At 43.1% G+C, this 19,132-nt stretch overlaps 1 protein-coding gene across 2 annotated transcripts in view; it reads left to right on the forward strand.

The window, feature by feature from the left end:
- The first annotated feature begins 3,720 nt into the window (after positions 1-3,720).
- The window catches only part of LOC306968938 (RNA binding protein fox-1 homolog 3-like), a 1,481,628-nt gene continuing 1,466,216 nt past the window's right edge, over positions 3,721-19,132 (forward strand). Inside the window, exon 1 of one of the 2 annotated variants that reach the window (XM_079564526.1) lies at positions 3,721-3,980. The gene's annotated coding sequence lies outside the window, so the exon portion shown is untranslated. The remainder of the gene's footprint in view (positions 3,981-19,132) is intronic. The other variant, XM_079564524.1, reaches the window with a different exon arrangement.

The raw sequence follows: 19,132 nt of genomic DNA on the forward strand, positions 1-19,132 counted from the left end.
GTGCCAGTGGCATTGACAGTCTATCTGTACTGCACTACTCAGAGACTTTGCATTACAAGGCTTGTAAGATTAGCTAAATTGAACTTTGGAGCCTTAGTCATTACAATCTAAGTAGCCTAATTCAAGTTACAAGTGCATTTAAATGTATGGACACCAAATGAAGTTGGAAGTTGGCGTATAAGATCCGCAGTTGTGTAGTTTTGCGACAAGGAAATCTTTGACTTCACTTTTGCTTGTTGGCATTATGACTGTATTCAGTTTATGTTTTGCCAAAAGTAACTCAGAAGTAACTCAAAGTAGTGTCACTCAGCTACATTTTTCGAAACAATAACTACTAATATAGAATATACATGCTTTTCAGTCATGTGACCTTTGTTGTTATTGCGGCCATTTTGAGTACCGAAGTAGCACTATGTAGTACTACCACATGTTACAACATCTCTACTCAGGATGAAAATGACCTAATTGACAGTGGTATTTTTATGTACTCGCAATCATTGCTCAAAAAGATAACAGTAAAAACACGACCCCAGAGACTCATGTTTATGTGAAGAAACCAGTGAGACAGTGTTCAAGATGTTAGCATGCTACCGGTTAGCATTTAGCTTCAACAGCTCAGCTCTGACCTCTCCAAGAGAAAGTCCTGAACCACAAACATCCAGCCTTGGATACAACATGTGACAGAGGTCAGAGCTGTTACTGTAGTATTTCCTCAGCGTTAATAGATGTGAGACACACATGTGTTTATCGTGTTGAAGCCATTGACAGTTGGTTGACAGTTGCTAACTGGTAGCATGCTAACGTCTTGAGCAGCTTAAACACTGACTCAGACTGAGACTCGGTCGACATGACAAACTGTAAAAATCACAGAGAAAGGTTTTCTGTTACCTCTTTGATGAGTTAGTTTAATCTTCAGAGTGAAGCAGATCTTTAGTAAATCCTACTGTAGTTCGACAGACAGGGCTGATACGTCTGTGCTACATTTGCTGGTTATATCACATAAACGTCTCTCTGGGGCCTTGTTTGTACTGTTTTCTTCTTGAGCTATGATTACGAGTACATAAAAATGCCACCGTCAATCAGTTTTCTTTTCAATAGAGATATTGTTACATGTTGTAGTACTGCATAATTCTACTTCAGTATTCAAAATGGCCGCCGGAACTATGCGTGATGTCACTGGAAATGAATGGATATTACAATATATTACAGCAACTTGCCCAACACTGAGGAGGAGGGGGGTTATTTTGACAAAAAGACCAAGAAAAACCTTCCACAAACGTTACCATGGAGATCCGCCTTTTTACATTGTCTATACAACAGTTAAAAGAAAGAATAAACACTGTAAAACGTAGAGGTAAGAGCTGTGGGACAACACGGGACACAGACTGCACCGTGATCAAATGGGTGAGTTTGCTTTGCGTTTGTGCGATTTGTTCTTCTGATGAGTTTTGAACTAATCCTCCAAGGTAAGCTCTGATCAGTGGCGATATCACAGACGTACTTACAAAGTCTGGAACCGAGCCACATCTGGAAACGATATGGTTGAACTCATACCACACAAACAACCCGGGCTGGGCGTCGGTGTCAGTCCATCCTTTATAAAATCTCCATTATACTGTGATAGCGCAGTAATCAAGTTTCAATCAATATTTTTATACCTCCATTAGCACATTTCTATGGAATATACCAGAAAGATGCCAAAATCTCAGCAATTTTGACACAACAACCCTGATCAACACTGAGGCGCAGTGGTTAGCGTTCCTGCTTCACAGTTTGGTCTTGGGTTCTATCCCTGGAGATTGTTTGGGAAAACATGTACAATATTTGAATCGAAGGATGGGTCAAATGCAGAGGACAATTTTCCCTACGGGGACAATAAAGTACACCTTAAAGGAACAGGCCACCGTTTTTCCATACTGAGATATGTTCTTACCTGAGCTCAGACGAGTTGATGTGTACCTGTCTGGTCTTTGTGCCCGTGGAAGAGCTTGGTCACTTCTAACTTCACCCCGTTTGAAGCGATAGGAATATACTGGGAGAGGCCAAATGCTAACAACATCTTTGGTCTGTTTGCGTGACTGAGGGCACGCACAAAGACAAGACAGGTACGCATCAACTCGTCCAACTCAGGTAAGAACATATCACAGTATGGAAAAACTGTGGCCTGTTCCTTTAAAAGCACAGACATTTGTGGGAAAAACACTGTCCGTCAAATTATAAAACATGAACTCACAGGCCCCTCCTGGAACCACCACCTTTACGTGGTGGAGGGGTTTGAGCACCTGAATGATCCTGGAGCTCTGTTGTCGGGGGCTTCGTGTCCCTGGTAGGGTCTCCCATCGCAAACAGGTCCGAGGTGACGGGTCAGACAAAGAGCGGTTCAGAAGCCCCTTATGAGAGACCAACAGGCCCAGTTTGAATCATGAGGCCGTCCATCTGTGGACCCACCACCTGCAGGAGGAGCCAAAAGTGGCTGGTGCAATGTGATTTGGGCAACTCCAACAGCTGCCCCCATGACCCGACAACGGACAAGTGGAAGAAGATGGATGGATGGATGGATGGATGGATGGATGGATGGATGGATGGATGGATGGATGGATGGATGAACTCACAGGTTGGTTTTCTAGCATTTCTGTGACAATGATCCCGAAAAGTGACCCTCCAAGTTGTGAAGAATCGCGATGTTGCAAGTAAAATAGAAAAGAACAGATTTGGATCACAACTAACATTATAATGTACTGGCTTCCTCTTTCATTGTTTGTAATTTAGAGTACAACGTTTTGCCTGAAGAAGGCCTAGTTCCTGAAACGTATACTGCACTTGTAAATAGATCTCACTTTTTACAAGATTTACATTTTTCACATTGTTTCTAATAAACAAAAAAATCTGGCACAAAAAACAGGTCCAAACGCTCTAATGTCAAGAGATCAATGGATGATTTCATCTTTCACCAAGATCTCGTATTGACAGTGGGAAAGTGCGACCTCCGTGCAAAGCCTTCTCCAGCACGTCCCAAAGATTCTCAATGGGGTTAAGCTCTGGACTCTCTGCGGGCCAATCCATCTCATGCTCCCTGAACCACTCTTTCACAAAATGACTGCGATGAATCCTGTCATTTTCATCTTGGAATATCCCCGTGCCATCAGAGAAGAAATCATTCAAGAGGAGTGATTCAGGACGTTCAGGTCACCAGCTGATCTCGTTCTTTGAGCAGCAAACCCCATATCAGAACACTTAGTTACATCCAGGTATCAGGCAGTGCATAGAGGCGCAGACCCCATTAACACCCAGTATTGTAGACATGAAAGGTATACATTGCATATGGCCGCCCCTGACAGAGACAGAACTTAACTCCCAAACATGTCCGGTTTGCAATTCCATCCTCCGAGCTCCCCTTCCCCTGTCCGTTTGTGTGTGTGTATTTTATGAATGGGGAGATTTGCAGCTGGAGGAGGGAAGCGGCGGTGGGAAAAGGCAAAGAGTGTGTGTGTGTTTGTGTGTGTGTGTGTGGGGGTGAAGAGAGTCCGCTATCCTCGGGTCGATCCCTGTCACGGCTCATCGTCCGCGTGCTCCCGAGCCTGTCACCTCTTGCTCCCTTCTTCCACCTCCGCCGCCGTCTCTCTTCCTCTCTCTATCTATCCATCACCCCCTCCGTCCTCACACACAACCACAAAACATCCCCCCCCTCCACTTCTCCCAGCCGCCGCTTCCTCTCCTCTTTTTTTTTTTCTCGAGTCGTGAGCTTGTGAGCGTTTACGATCCGCCACTCTCTCGGCTATAACCGCCCCGGACACGCCTGGGTCTTAGCATCTGTTCGGATCGCGACGAGGGAATCCCACCCAACCTCTTCTCCTCCTCCTTCTTCTTCTCCTTCCACCTCTTCTTCTTCTTAAAATCTCAAATCAGCTCGTCTCGAATCCTTTCTTTCTGGTCCAAATCGGGAGCAAACAGCAGCACTCGGGAGGATCAAACTCGGTACTGTGAGTATTGCAGTGTTGACTTCTTCCTCCCTCATACTACGCACCTCTCTATCTCTCTCTCCCACACACGTGCTCGTCTTGTCGTCCGCCCGCCTCGACTTCAGAAGTGCACAATCCCCCCGTTCTCTCTCCGCTGCTCGAAATAAACCTGCTTCCCTGCTTTTTGCCTGTTCGCCGCGATGACTTGCGACTACAACAACTGCGTGTGTGCCTGTTTTCGCTGGTTGGAAAGAGGGATATGTTTTGCCAAGACTTTCGGCTGTGCTCGTGTTATTGTTGTGCGCCGTTCCCTCTCCGGCTCCAGTGAAGTTGCGTTACAACTGAACGGCGGCTTTTTCCTCTGACTGATCGGCGACAAAGGGAGCGCTGATTGACGATTGGCAGATGTCAGTTTGAGAGTTTGTAAATGACTTGATTTTTAAGTGGGGATGAATGGCAGGACGACAGAGGGAGGTTGTTTCTCGCGAACACTTGCTTGGGATTGTGTAAATGACTGGAATGGCGACACATGAGATCACTCCGCAAAGTATTCTGGGAGGTGCTGGACACCTAGCAACTAGCAAGAGACTTCAGCTTCAGAGTTAGCTTCACTCAAATGTCATCTCATAGTAGTTTGTTGTCGATGGCTCTGGTTACATGGCCAGAGAAATCGGATAGCCGGAAATCTGATGATACAAATGTTCAGGTTTTGCAGTTTCTTCCCAGGTTTGTTTCTTTAGGGTTTAGTTGAACTGCCTGGTCACTTCTCCACTTGGTCCGGGACACCTGGAGCACCAGGTGGAGCTGATACATGGAGATTGTAGCCACCACATTTAGGCCCTGTCCATACGAGCCTGGCTTTTGGGGGCCTGTAAACGAACATGTTCCAAAATAGGTCCCAGAGTGGAAAGATCTCAAAACGCCGTTTACGTGGCTCCGTTGTTACGTCTCCGCAACTTTTACTAAAACGGTGACATCACAGCGCCAGAGTGGTGTCTGTGATCTATAATCTACTGACCTTATAATGAGTTTTACTCATGGATCTATGATGGTTTGACTCCGCTCCTCTTTGCTCCACTGCAGTCCACAAGCCACAGGTGACAAGTAGAAAAACACGAGTCAGTCTGTGTTTTTGGACTGATAGTAAAAGTTAATGACAGGTTTTTCTGCTTTAATCCCGTTACGTCTGACGAATAAGCTCTCCTCCTCGTCTCTTCTGTAGATCCCAAATCCTTGAATCAGTTTAATTTCCACTTTTTACATTCCACATAAGTTTACTGCACATGCGCCTCTACATCTTGTTCTATTATCTGTGTTAGCATCACAGCGCCTCACACAGGCCTGGAAGATGAAATACACCGTTTTCACAGACCTGAGTCGACCCATGTGGACGCACACATTTACTGAGCTGGCTTCGTGCTTGTAAAGAAAGTTTCTGAAAATATAAGCGTTTTGTCTTCATGTGGATATAGCCTTAAAGAAGAATGAAGTAACTTGTTAACCTTGATAAGTTCTTCTGGGGTAATACAAGTGTTGATGAGATGATTGGAGGGTCTTTTCATCCCCTGGTGTCTCTGGCCAGAAAACTAAACTTGCAACTTTCCTACCAGGTCGGAGGCCAAAGTACACACTAATAGAATCACGAAGAAGAAGCTAACAGGCTAATGGGCAAAGCTAACTGCGGGCTAGCACCACTTAAACAGTATTTACAGCGAAGTTTGAGTGAAAAAAAAACATCTCCATTGTGTAATTGGATGTACAATATCCCTAGAGTTCTTTTCAGAGGGATTTTTTTTTAATGTCTAATTCCTAAACACTGGAAATTATTGTAAAACTCAACATGATATCCGAATTCCGCTCTGAAAATTTCTTTGTACTAACTAATAAGTCATACAATAAAACAATACATTTAAACCTGGCTCAATCCATTATTCTGATCGCCAAAAATACTGCACATTTTGGGCCTTATTTGTGTATTAAAATATAAAATGACAGAAAACTTGCCATACATTTTTTTTTAGATTTATGCCAGTAATCTACAGCAAAAGTTGCAAATTGAAATCTCTGCATTTAAACAGTTTCCCTATTCACCTGCAGTGTCTCACCTTAAAGCTGGGCCATTTTTCTGCACAAACTGTGACATTTTTTTTTAGATGTGGTTTGTTTTCCTTTTTGCTGTGTGACTCTGGTCAGAAGCAGATCTGATTTCATGTGTCAGATGATGCTCTTTACATTTCAATGATCTAAGAACTCCATTTTTGATGTGCAGATGAAAACAAAGTTTCAAAGAGCCCCAGTAGAGTTTTTATCCACTGTCAACAAAGCAAACAAGACTCTTTTATTCACTAATGGGGCGACAGTGGCACAGATGGTAGAGCGGGTCGTCTCATGATCGGAAGGTCGGGGGTTCGAATCCCACCTCCTGAAAGTGCACATTGTCGTTGTGTCCTTGGGCAAGACACTTCACCCACATTGCCCCCAGTGTCTGCGTACATTGGTGTATGAATGAGAGTATGAATGGGTGAGTGGATCCTTGCTGTAAAGCGCTTTGAGTGCCTAATGTAGGTGGAAAAGCGCTATATAAGTTGAGACCGTTTACCGTTTGAGACCGTTTAATGATGAAAAATAAATATATATATAAAAAAAAAATTTAATGTAAAGGGGGGTATAGATGGTCCTTACAAAAATAGAACAAACAAACATTGAAGACCACTGGTTGATTGTGCAGCTTTTGCTTTTCGGAGCCACACTGGTCTTACCGCAATGCCACTGAATGATGGAGACGACAGAGGACAATACAAAGAAATACAATAAAGGTTAATCAACGTAAGGCCTGGGAGCCAAATCCAGCCCTTGAGCAAATACTGCATCTTCTCGCTCTATGATGATTTTATGAATTTTTTAAATTTTTTAAATCGCTGACCTATTTCAATTAGTGATCTAAGCAGTTTAAAGGAACAGGCCACAATTTTTCCATACTGAGACATGTTCGTACCTGAGCTTAGACGAGTTGATGCGTACCTGTCTGGTCTTTGTGCCCGTGGAAGAGCGTGGTCGCTTCCAACTTCCCCCCCGTTTGGAGCTATAGGAATATACTGGGAGAGTCCAAATGCGAACAACATCTTTGGTCTTTGTGCGTGACTGAGGGCACGCACAAAGACCAGACAGTTACGCATCAACTCGTCTAAGCTCAGGTAAGAACATATCTCAGTATGTAAAAACGGAGGCCTGTTCCTTTAAAGGGATATTTCGCTAGGCTTGTGCTAGGCTAGCGCATTTCTATGGTATCAGCTAGCCTGCAATAAAGACAGTCTGACACTAGCCTTGTGCCACAAAACTCTTCAAATATAAGAACTGCATGAATTACAAAAAAAAAAAAATATATCTCCAGAAATCAACGACACTCTGGATAACTAGGAAATGAGGCCCTATGTCAAAAATCCTGAAATATCCCTTTAAGGTTATCCACCTGTTTAGGTATATATGCATGGCGGTCAGTTAAATTAATTTAAAGTTGTAGGCCATAGCTGAGCTCTAATTCCCAAAAACATACTATAAATAAATAAATATCAACATTTAATGGACACATGCCATGGGAAATCTTTTAACCATTATTTCCTCCTCAAAACATACCTGGAATAGTATTTAACTTCATTCACACAGTTTGGACTAATTCTGATCACTTTGTTTCTTCTTCTTCTGCTGAAGGTCTTCGATCTGTACTTCCTGTTTTTCTTATTGCACAATAGATGGAACACAAAACATTTTTAAAGGCCTTAATCCATCACTGGACCCGTTCTTAGTCATTCTCCGCTCAAAGTGTGTTCATCGGGGCGGCCATGGATTTGCTATAGCAGAAAGTTTGTTTTCACTTTTCTTTTACTGTGGCATCCTCGCTGTTGCCTGCAGAGGGCGCTCCAGGGACTATTCGAAATCCTAACCAGCCTCTTCTTACTATCTTTCAATAACATAGCGTTGTTTTTTCTCCAAATTATAACATGAAAATCATAAATTATTTCTAAAGTGCCCAAAATAATGTTTTAAATGTAAAAGGCATGAATGAAATCTTTACCCATTTTAGTAAAATTGTGACAAAATAGGTGTCGAGGTCATCCTTTCGGGACAAAAAGTGCAAATTTTTGTCACATACTTACACCACACACAACATCAACAAATCATAATACAACGCACACTTCACACAACAGGCTAATTTTATCTTATACAGAGGAAAAAGAATGTTACCCTACAGAAGCCATTTCCAAAGTCCGGGACACACTGGCTTTAATATTTGCTAAAATGGGTAAAAGCCTTCATACTTAATGTGATGATAATTTGCCTGCTTAACATGCCATTCACTTACCTGGTTGTGATTGTTAATAGCAAGCTTCAACTCATGCTGCGTTTTGTTTTCACCTCTTTTGAAGGTTTTGCACCTGCTGAATGGAAGAAAATACACGGAAAACACAAGTTCCAAAAAGGCCATTCTGAGTGGAGTCCAGTTTTTAAGTAGCGAGTCGTGAGCCTCTCCCTATCAAGTCAGGGAGGTGTATAATGTAGCTAATAAATGTAAGTATTGCCGTCAGGACCTTCTCTGCGAGCCCTGGCCAAATGAAGAGAAAAAAAAGTGTAAAATGTCTCATTAGTATATTTAATTTCCTAATTATTTATATAATGTACAGTTGAGTTGCTTTTATTGATATTGTTGAGGTGCAACAGTAATTTCCAACTCAAAAAGTGCCTTAAACACATGCACATGATTGACACTCAGCGTGACTGACAGAAGAAGCGTTTTCTTCAGCTGGGAAAACCGCTAATGTGACCGCGCATGGGCAAGACTTTCCAGAAAACCAGAAGTGACCCGGATAAACAGATCATTTTCCTCTTGGACATGTCCGAACGAGGCAAAATTAAGTGGATTTACTGATCACGGATATTTGGCGCTCCTTCCTTACGACGTAGACGCTCGGCCCCGGACAGGAGAAGAGTTTCTCCGCGTCAGCTGCGCTGGGACTCGGGCTGGGAACAGGTACGAGACTACGAGCGCTAACAAGGCATCCCACACAGCAACAAAATGTAAGTTTAGTATCTTTTTATTACGGTGGATTTTGAGTTTGAGTTGATCTCTGATGTCTCGCTCTGTCAACAAAACATCTTGTAAAAACAGCCGCTTGTTTCCACGTTTTAACGCGCTCGTCTCCGCCTGTCATGTGTCACATGTTTTTCGTATACTGGTACGAGTGTTCCCGAAGGTTTTTGCTTTTGTTTGGGGGCAGAGGCTCCGCTGCTTTGGTTTGTGTTGTTGATTCATCCTTTAGCGAACAAGTGCCACGCCAAAAGACAGTTTTATCTATATGCCTATTGTCAGTCTATGGTTTGACTGCGTGCACCATGGTTGCCCTGTCTGAAACCCCAGGCCTTCCACTGGTAACTAATGAATATAACATATTACTGAAACAAAATATGGAAATATTTTAGTCATTAGAGTAATTCAAGTAATTCGAGTTACAAGTGCAATTAAATGTATGAACAGAAAAATTCCCCCGCACAAAATGCAGCACCAAATCAGGTTGGACACTGGTGTATAAGATCTGCAGTTGTGTGTAGTGAATGTCGTCAAAACAAAACCGGAGGGAATGGGGATGAATAAGGAAAAATAAATAGTTTTGCTCAGTGGCATTAATACTATTTTTAGTTGATATTTAGCAAAAAGTACTCAAAAGTAACTCAAAGAAGTGTAACTCTGCTACATTTATGAAACAGTAATGTGTAATCCAAACATATTACATTTTTAAAGCAGTACTAAGTAACTAATGCCCCTAGAGGCCATAAGCGCCACTGCAGGTGTCGTAACATGTTACGTGTTTTTACTCATTAATTGTCCGTGAGAGTAAATACTATGCTGACAGAAAAGACAAACGGAGAGAGGGATATTGTACATCCAATTACACAATGGCGATAATTTTACTCACTCAAACTTGGCTGTAAATACTGTTTAAGTGGCGCTAGCCCGCAGTTAGCTTTGTCCGTTAGCATGTTAGCTTCTTCTTCGTGATCCCATTAGTGTGTATTGGTGACTCCGACCTGAAGGCAGCGAAGTTGCAATTGTGGTTTTCTGGCCAGAGACACCAGGGGGAGATGAAAGACCCTCCAATCGTCTCAGTAACACTTGTATTTCCCGCAGAGGGACTACGGAAAGGATTTATTAGTTAAGGTCAACAACACTTAGTACTGCTTTAAAGCTATAACTACTATTATAGAATATATAACAATTATGTTAATAACAAAGAAACTTGCCCAACACTGTTAGTGCTTCTCTGCTAATGTAAGATTTGTCCATTGATTTGATGTTGACTGTTTTAATCAGAATATAACAGTCTTAGCTACATTGCAGGAGAATCCGCGGTGTGTCCGTCCTTCAGGTTCAAACAGGGCATTATCCGCCGCACGGGGAGATTCCTCTGCAGATCCTTATTGTTTAAAAGCCGGCGTAACAGCAGTAGCGGCAGATACGCTCTCACTATTTTTTGATTACGCCCCATCTCTGCCCATTTCCGATTCCGTCTCCTTCCATTCCCCGAACATAATGCGCCGGTGGCGAGCCGCGGTCGCCGGCGCAGATTGCATTCTCCCCGGAGGACGCGGCGGCGGCGGCTCGGGCACTTGTCATCGCCTAAATAAAACGGAGAAGAGGAGAAACGGCAGTCTAGACGTGGTCTTTACGGCACGCTTTCTCATTTACAAGGGCTCCCTTCGGCCCTCGACCGCCACCGCAGCCAACCCCCCGACGCAATCCGGGTTATATTACACATCTACGGCGGAGATATTAGGGGGATGAATGGAGATACGGTGTAAAAACGTTCCTGAGCTTGTATGGTTTGTGTTATAGCGGCGAGAGGTGGGGGAATTTGCATTTTTATGATGTTGGTTAGAGCTGGTCTCATTCCCGTGGAGCGTATTGAAACCTGGAATTACTTGAGTTCTTGTTGTTTGTAGAGATTTGTAGCGTTGCCAAATATTTAACTAGGAGTGATGGTACTTTGCAGGCCCGCTACCGGATTGTGTTGCTTGCAAACGGCGAGCATTTTGAAATTGTAAGTTAGTTTCCAAACTCATCACAAACTTTCCGAGCGCATTATGAAAAACCCCTCAGCTTTCTCCGGGAGCAGGACTCGCACGGTAGTGTAAACCAGTTGTTCCAAATCTGTTTTTTTGTACCTCTTGAGTTGCCAATTGTCGTACAAAGTGATCAGCTAAACTCAGATTCGGTCGTGATTAGTTGTGTGTTGAAGCTAAAATACTTTCAATTTCAAACCATTTGCTGAAAAAATGAGCTTTTGTTTGAAAGTCATATTGAAATGCTGCTCGGTTTCACCTTTTTTAAACTAGAAATTATTCAGTACCTCCTGCTAAGTTCTCAACTACCCCCATGGCTCTGGTTGGGAAACAGATGTAAACTTTTGTGCGTTCATATTCAAGGCAAGTCGAAGTGCAGATGAAAAACTCATTAAACATCTACATAAAAATCTATTGATTACAGTAAAAGTAAGAGTGCAGATAAAGTACTTTCCGTGTCATATGCACGGGTAAAAAAAACTGTTTTCAGCCTGGATTTGAACATTGTCAGAGTTGAGGCCTGACTCACATCCTGCAGGGCTCCACTGTGAGGTTGCTTTCGGGTGATTTCTTTTTTTTTGTAGGATGGGAAAGGCCAGCCGCTCCCTGATTGGCCAGTTGTCGACATCGGCAGCTGGTGATAAGTGGAGCTTATGATAAGTGTAGCTCCAACCATGACGTCACTGCAATCAGGTTAATAGTGTTTTATTTTATTTTTCTAGTACAAGCATTTATACACAACCAGACATCGTAAGCATGCCTTTATAAACTTGTATTAGAAAAAATACATACATAAATAATCCAGACTAACCGTATACCTGACCCTAATCCTAACCTTAAAGCAGTACTAAGTAACTGTTGCCCCTAGAGGTGATAAGCGCAACTGTAGGTGTTGTTGCAGGTGTTGTAGCATGTTGCGTTTTTTTTACTCATTCATTGTCCGTGAAAGTAAATTCTACTCTGACAGAAAAGAAGGAGAGAGGGATATTGTACATCCAATTACATATTTCGACTGAAACTTGGCTGTACTGTTTAAGTGGCGCTAGCTGGCAGTTAGCTTTGCCCGTTAGCCTATTAGCTTCTTCTTTGTGATTCTATTAGTGTGTATTGGGGACTCCGACCCGGTGGCAGTCAAGTTGCAGTTGTTGTTTTCTGGCCAGAGACACAAGGGTGAGATGAAAGACCCCCCAATCATCCCATTAACACTTGTATTACCCCCAGAGAGACTACGAAAAGGATTTATTAAGTTAAACAAGTTACTTAGCACTGCTTTAAGGATAGTGGAGTTAGACAAACTAACCCTAACTTACTATAGCCCTAACCTTAAGGATAGCAGAGTTTACAAAACTGAGACCGTGTTTAGTCCTGACTCTGGGAAACCACCCGGAGACCCCTCCCTGAAGTTCCCAGGGCCCGAGATGGTTCATACGGCTCTAGCACAAAGTACAAATACAATTCTCAAATAGACTATTTTGCCTAAACACTTTTTAAAAAGCAACAAATTATGTGTTATCTTTTTTCATGTCAAAGAAAACATTGGTGTCTTTTCCTCATTTTAGGCAATGCATATTGGGCTTTAACAGGACACAACACACTATGCAAAACAGCAAGTATAGGGTGTTTAATTTTACTCAAGCACGAGCTACAGATACTTCAAAAACAACAACCCCAGTGTGATGAACACGACTACAGTTACTTCAGATAGTTCTTCACGTACTTGAGTAAACATAGCTGAGCACTACCTCTCATTAAGTTGTAAATCACATTTTTATAAAGTAAGCCAGCACTGGCCTCATGCATCGTGCAGCAGACTGGAGGCGGATGAGAGCGACTTTACTTTTAAGTTGTTTGTACTTTGGCACACTTGTCTTACTTCATGTTTTTCTCGCTCATTTATAACACTAAGGTGAGTCGTGTGGCACTTTTTAAAGCTCTGGAGAGAGTTATTATTCTACATTAGGCTCAAAGATGTCGTTTGGCAAAAACGATCTGGAAATCTCTGGAAATGAGGGACACCATCGGCTCAGAAGCTTTTCCCCTTCAGTTTGCAACTTGGAACAAAGTGGTAAAGTTCTCTCCCAAAAAAAACACATTTTATTTACAAACAGCAGCTGCTCCTAAAGTCCAGAGCACCATGACCACTTTGTCGATCCATCAAACACTAGCTTTGACTGTCGGCCTATTTAAAGTAGGACAGTTTACCAAAGGAGCTGTACTTTTCCTTTTGGAGACGAGCTTTGGAGCCCTCCATGCAGTTCCTCTGAAGCCCACTGGGGGCCCCGGACCTCACTTTGGGAACCACTGACATGCGTTATAAACCAGCCCCGCTTTCACTTTGAGGATTTGCAAAGAGTCAGTCATTTTTGAAGAGCTTTTTGTGATGAACAGATCCCAAATAATGGTAGACGAGAGGTTTCTATGTTTCCCCCATGAACACAAAACGTGCACAATGGGCTATAGGCAGGTGAGTGTCCCGTGACTTCCGAGTGGATCCTCAGGAGGCGCTGCTTTTCCTGTGCAATTATTTTCCTGAGTTAACTGCGGTGTCCATCCATCCATCCATCCATCCATCCATCCATCCATCCATCCATCCATCCATTGATTTTCTTCCACTTTTCCATTTCCGGGTCGTGGGGGCAGCTGTTGGAGTTGCCCAAATCACATTGCACCAGCCGTTATGGCTCCTCCTGCAGGTGGTGGGTCCACAGAAGGACGGCCTCATGATTCAACCTGGGCCTGTTGGTCTCTCATAAGGGGCTTCTGAACTGCTCTTTGTCTGACCCGTCACCTATAGGACCTGTTTGCCCTGGGAGACCCTACAACAGAGCTCCTGGATCATTCGGGCGCTCAAACCCCTCCACCACGTTAAGGTGGCAGTTCCAGGAGGGGAGTTGCAGTGTCACTATAATGTAGTGTTCAAATCCTTATTATGTCAGTGCCCTGTGCTGGACATGTGTGGAACTCATTCCTTTTTTTTTTTTTTTTTACATTTCCCCCTAGTGGAGAGAATGAGCATTCTGGTTATTCTTTAAAAAATCATAACTCCGCACTGGAATGGGCTAGAAACTTTTTTACATACTCTAGAATTTATGGTCTACAGGGCAGGGGCCGGAGTAAATCATCTCGCGGGCCGGATCGTATATTTGACACCCCTGGTCTAAACCATCCAGCTCCAAACTCCTGCTGCAGGTTGGAAGACGAGTCAAATGCAGAGAACAAATATCCCTCCCTAAGGACACGATAAAGCCTATCTTTAAAGATTTAGCTCCCATTGACAAGCTGTGAATCCTGTCACAGTGTAACCCCCCCCTCAGTCTCGCGGGTCCTTCTTTCTGGCGCTTTCCGCGAACGCGTGTCAGGCAAAGCGATTCAGAAACTCTCATCCTCGACGTGGCCTTCTCCAAATCACTAACCCCCCAGCGGCTTAACTCGGCCCGACGCACCGCCTCAAATCAAGGTAAACAACACAATTATCTTGCCGCGCCGCTCCTCCGACGCACCCTTCTCCCCAATGCCGGGATTATCAGGAAATTCTTTGAGAGTTAAAGCGAGTAAAATGCATGGGCTGTCCTACATTCCACCATCAAAGCTGCCACTGCGCGATTACAAAAGATACATCACAAAAGTAATTTAAAGTCCGCCAATTAACATAACTTTCATTTTTTGGAATCGCCCAAGGCCTTCAATGGAAATTTTCATCATTGAAATTCAAGATGGACTGAGCTGCCGCCGCTGACCGCCGGTTCACTCCTGCTCTGTTGAGGGGTTATACAAGGTTTGGTAGCAGTGTTTTATGAAGGGAATATACTTAATTTGTTGTTTTTCCACAGTCAATTTTGCTGAAGGCTTAATTAAACGCAATTAAATAAAAGTTACACGCCTTCCAAGATGATGTAACTTGGCCTTTTTGCCTCACATAACTGTTCGAGGTTTCAAATTGTATTGGAGGTGTCAAATATAACATTATTATAAATGAGCTAAAACAACACACTTTTCTTATCTATTTCATATTTATCTACCAGTGTCCGATTGGACGTGACTGATAAATGGAGTAACCAATCGGAGAAATGCATCAAGAGGAACATTGCTGCTTATTCGAGGACAGAGATTTGGAATAAAGGCACTTTACACATAATGGTCTGTGATTGGATGACCATGTTACTGTATTCTTGAGAGGGATGGCCTTCTTTGTCCTCCAGGAGGCTGGCTCATTGGTATACTTTTATTTATAAGGCCATGCTTAGTGTACTGCCCTCTTGCATCTGTATCTCTGCATCTCACAGAGGAGTGTTTTGGCTCTTACAGCGTGCGTTCCAATGATCATTTGTTGCTCTCTGTTCCATTTGTCCGTACAGAACAGGGAAAAAGGGCTTTTCACTCTGCTCCTTCTTTCATGGAACATGTTGCAAAAAGACTTTAAAATTAATGAGCTTATTTCATTAAACGCTTTTAAGTCCAGATTGAGAGCATTTGACCTTTTTTACATAGTAACTGTTTTTCATAATATGTATAATGTGTATGTAATTCTAATTCTGTATCGTTTGCTGCCTCTTGGCCATGACTCCCTTGAAAAATAGGTTTTTAATCACAATGGGGCTTTCCTGGTTAAATAAAGGCTAAATAATAATTTTAAAAAAACTAATGCGTATCGCGCTACGTCTATGTGAAATGCAACATATGCAACAAGATATTCTTGCCCAGCATTAGAACAATACACAATCATCTACTTTCAAAAATATTTGTTTTTATGTGGACAGCGCCCTCTTCTGGAGGTGTTTCCCCGACATTCAGAGTACCTCTGGGGGACAGCCACGTGACTAAAATCACAGAGCGTCTATCTAAACACTTTGGGCCCGATCTTGTGTTTCAAAATGCAGACTATAGCGTAACATTTTGCGCTTATTAGGAGCGCACTTTGTGATCTTGCAGCTCCAGACTTAGTGCATTTAGGTAACTCGGAAACAGCATGCCTTTCAGTCATGAGACCTTTGTTGTTATGGCGGCCATTTTGAATACCGAAGTAGCATTATGCAAGACTACAACATGTAACAATATCTCTACTCAGGATGAAAATGAAAGACGAGTAGAGTAAAAACACGGCCCCAGAAACGCACGTTTATGTGATATAACCAGCAAATGTGGCACAGACGTAGCAGCTCTGTCTGTCGAGCTACAGAAGGATTTACTAAAGATCTGCTTCACTCCTTAGACTAAATAAACACATCAAAGAGAAAGTGTCCCAGTCTGAGTCAGTGTTTAAGCTGCTCAAGACGTTACCATGTTACCGGTTAGCATGTGCATGTGTGGCTCCCATCTATGAACACTGAGGAAATACTACAGTAACAGCTCATCTCTTACGTTTGTCACACAGTCTCTTCAAGGTAATGCCTTCAGGGAGGCAGTTTCATACACAAGGCCATCGGGAAGCTGGACTCCCACCCCTCTTACCCCACCCGCCGCTCTACAATCAAGGATGAGAGAAACATAATTTCAAACCATTCACATGGTTTGACAAATAAAAAATCTTGAATCTTGAATGTTGTATCCAAGGCTATGTGTGGAGTGTTGTTCAGGGCTTTCTCTTATAGAGGTCAGAGCTGAGCTGTTGAAGCTAAATGCTAACCGGTAGCATGCTAACATCTTGAGCAGCTTAAACACTGACTCACTGGTTTCTTCGCATAAACGTGCGTCTTCTTGAGCAATGACTACTAGTACATAAAAATGCCACTGTCAATCAGTTGTCTTTCATTTATATCCTGAGTAGAGATATTGTTACATGTTGTAAGTACTGCATAATTCTATTTCGTATCAAAATGGTGGTCAGAACAATGCGTGATGTCTTCGGAAATTCATATACACTTGTCTTTTTATCTTGATAACTGATCCCAGCCAGAGAATTACAGAGAGACTGCTGTTTTCTTGTTTCTATAACCGGGAAACTCAATAATCCACAAAGTACTACTGTTGATTGAGTCATATGTGTATTAACAATCTTCCAACAGTTCATGCTAAACATCGCATTTGTTTTCAGTGAGAGATTGACCAGTGTTCAGAGCGTCGCCTCGTCTGCCGGTCACGAGAGCCCTTTTCATTAGCTTTATTTAAGGCCGCGTAATGGAGCACCATAATTAATTAGACATCCTTCAGCGTGGACCTCTGCCCCGGGGCTGCATTCCTCTCCGCTCTTACCAACCCGCATTTCTCTCCTCCACCCGTCCGCCGATCGATCGCAAAACCGAGCCCCGATCATCAATACAGATCTAAACAAGACCAAGGCCACAGCTCTCATTTCTCCCTTCGCTTTTCCCTCTCTGTCTCTCTTTTTCCCCGAAGGCTCAATTACACCGGGCCGGGCCATCTCCAAAAGTGCGGGGAGGAGATCTGACAAGGTCGCATGAGAAGTGTCAGCCTCCAATCACTTTGGCGGAAAGGTTCAAAGCGGGTCAATAAATAAATGTTGGATGGAAGTCTGGTTTTTAAAAAATTCAGACTTTTGCGGTTGCATTATTGAGAGTCCCACGCAGCGGTTTTGTGTTTGTTTTCGTTAATTTGTTTGTGTTGTTGACGTTGGGCGATGTACTGTATATGGGATGACGCCAATCGAACATCTGTTGCTTGGATTTTGGACATGACACTCTTTTCAGCCATGAGAGTTTGTTTAGACTTCTCTATGAACCATGTGTAAGGATGGGTTGAGATGGTGTGATGGATTACTGACCCATCCCTTAGCAGCGCCTGGAGACTCATGTCCAGATCATGAAGTAGGTTCGTTCAATGCAAGTTTGTTTGTAGGTGTGTTGTTTTTTTGCAGCCCTCTCTTCTGCCTTTTTGTTTTTATTTGGTTGGGACAGAGCATGTAAATGAACCTACATGGGACTAATGCATGTAAACACGCTAGGCCGGATTGTAGTTTAAGGGCTAATTTGCACCTGTTGTCCCACACTCGTACTCTCAAACACTCTCACGCAATCCCGACCTATTGTACATGTTTTTAACAACCTACGCAGACACTACGCAGACACTCAGGGTTTGATTCCCCAGGGTGGTTAATCTGTTTTATTCTCCAGTGAACATCCATTAGCCAGAACAATAGAAGGCATGTGTTGCTCTCCCTTTTTTTGTTTCCTGTAGCTCCTCTTGTGACGCCTCCACTGTGCAGCAGGTGTGGGGGGGTTCTTGGTGCCTCTTCAGTGTCTCAGAAGAAGATGTGTAGGCCTCAAATGTGTTTAGCTCACAAGCTAGCTGTTTGTTTACTTTTAGAAAGCTGCTTCTTCAGGACCATTATGGACTCTCTGCAGTGGCAAATCTACCGAACCTCACAAAAACACGGCAAGACGTGCAAAAGCATCCAGTAAAACAATGTGGAACACAGAAACCACAGATTCAGTTCATAGAAAAAGGCACAAAATGCAGCTGTACCGAGAGAGAGGGAGGTTGCAATGTTGTACTGTAAACAACGCTGGCATTTGTAGAAAGCGGTGCCTTTTCTTTGGGCTAAAATTGGCAGGTTCAGCCCTTGATCTTATTACAATGATGAAAATCTGCCCTACCGAGCAAACCTACCCCTGTCCTAGTATAATGCAGTCTGGTTATTATGATATTACAGACACATGGGTAGCAGAAATTCCCACCCTTTCTGGAAATTGAACCCGGGGATCCTGTGTTATTTACTCATTCAGTCCCCTGTTAAATATCACGTCAGATGATCAAACCATTATCAAATCATTGTGCTTAAAAATGTCATTGCGACCTGTTTAAAAAAATAAAAAAAACCCTCATCATTTCGGTTCTATTAGATGATGTTTTATTGCGGTGCTCATTTGCGGCATTGACTTCGGGTGACGGCGGTAATTGCGCGTGTCGAATAAATAAAAGCGATGGGCCCATTTGCTCCGCCGTTACTTGTTGCCGTTGCAATGAATCGCGCGGCTCCTGTGTTTTTTTTTTTTTTAGCCTTGACACAAACGGAGAAGATGGAAGGAGCGGCGGTAATTGGTGCTTTTTGTGAGGTCTTTTGTAGAGAGACGGGAGACAATGCGGCGCAGAGTCTATTCAGCTCT

This window comes from Gobius niger (genome assembly GCF_951799975.1).
Source record: "Gobius niger genome assembly, chromosome: 10".
In the NCBI taxonomy this organism is placed as follows: domain Eukaryota; kingdom Metazoa; phylum Chordata; class Actinopteri; order Gobiiformes; family Gobiidae; genus Gobius; species Gobius niger.